The sequence below is a fragment of the Cornus florida genome, unplaced genomic scaffold, assembly GCF_030987335.1.
Source record: "Cornus florida cultivar Cherokee Brave unplaced genomic scaffold, ASM3098733v1 CherokeeBrave_3.0.0_Hap2_Chr03, whole genome shotgun sequence".
Classification (NCBI taxonomy): domain Eukaryota; kingdom Viridiplantae; phylum Streptophyta; class Magnoliopsida; order Cornales; family Cornaceae; genus Cornus; species Cornus florida.
Genome location: NW_026775573.1, coordinates 43,647,200 through 43,648,460, shown reverse-complemented (window position 1 = coordinate 43,648,460; position 1,261 = coordinate 43,647,200). Strand labels below are relative to the sequence as shown.

Sequence of the window (1,261 nt, the reverse complement as noted above, 5' to 3'; positions counted from 1 at the left end):
CCTTCCCCTTGGTTTTTCTAAGAAAAGTTCGGGTGATTCCTCCAACTTGGATTATAGTGATTGCCATAAGGATTATTCCCTTGATTAACAAATGTTGCATTAACTTGTTCATGATGCTCACTTTGCACATGTCTATGGGGACAATTGGAAGTAAAATGTAAAACACTCGAACAAGTCATACATGTCTCATTAGATGCATGATGGGAATGGTTAGGATGGAAGATACTTAATTTACCGAGTTTTGGTTGGTCAAGAATTGGTCAAACCTTTGAGATAAGGATTTTATCTCGGTGGCTATTTCATTGGAATGGTCGACTTAATGTAAGCCAACACTCTTCTTCCACTTCAATTCCTACCATTCTTAGAAGATAGAGTTTGATGCAAAGAATTTTCACTCATGCTCTCATAAAGACGTCACACATCATCCTCATGCCTATCAATGTAAGAGCCACCCATGGAAGCATCAACCATGCCCTTGTGATTGTCCGATAAGCTCTCAAAAAAATATTGAACTAATTACCATTTGGGCATGTCATGATGTGGACACTTCCTAAGCGATTCATTAAAGCTTTCCCATGCCTCATGGAACGTTTCTCCATCCCTTTGTGAAAACTCTCGAATTGAGGTTCGCATGGCATTGGTCTTAGAAACCGGATAGTACTTTTTCAAGAACTCTTGTTGCATTTCTGCCCAAGAAGTTATTGAAAAAGGCCTAAGATTGTTAAACCAATATTTTGCCTTGTCTTTAAGGGTGAATGGAAAAAGTTTAAGCCTTAAGACCTCTTCCGGTATGTCTATGTATCTCACGATGGAACATACTTCAAGAAACTCATCTAAATGCTTGTAAGGTTCTTTACTTGGAAGTCCATGATAGTTAGTAAGCATTTGAATGGTTTGTGGCTTGATCACATAGGGGTGTGCTCTAAATGGTGGCAATTGAATGCATGTGGGTGCATTATATTCATTAGGCATATAGTGATCTCTTAAAGTAAGGGGAGGATTAACAATTGGAGGTGTAACATGGGCACCTTGATTGCCTTGAACAATGGGAGGTGGTGGAGCATAGATTGGCCTTGGCATTCCTAATGGAACTTGGCCTTGTTGTTGTGGTGGGTGAATGAATGGCCTCGGCATGCCTAATGGTACTTGCATGTTAGCATGATGCACATTGGGGTGAAGGATACCTTGTTAGTCTATGTGACCAAGTTCCCCCACATGGTCGTCATTCAAATTCTCCATTGGTGAAATGAAGTGATGAGAA

At 40.2% G+C, this 1,261-nt stretch overlaps 1 pseudogene; it reads left to right on the top strand.

Annotated features, from left to right (window-relative positions):
* The first annotated feature begins 529 nt into the window (after nucleotides 1–529).
* On the top strand, nucleotides 530–628 carry LOC132301889 (small nucleolar RNA R71; annotated as a pseudogene).
* Nucleotides 629–1,261: the final 633 nt, after the last annotated feature.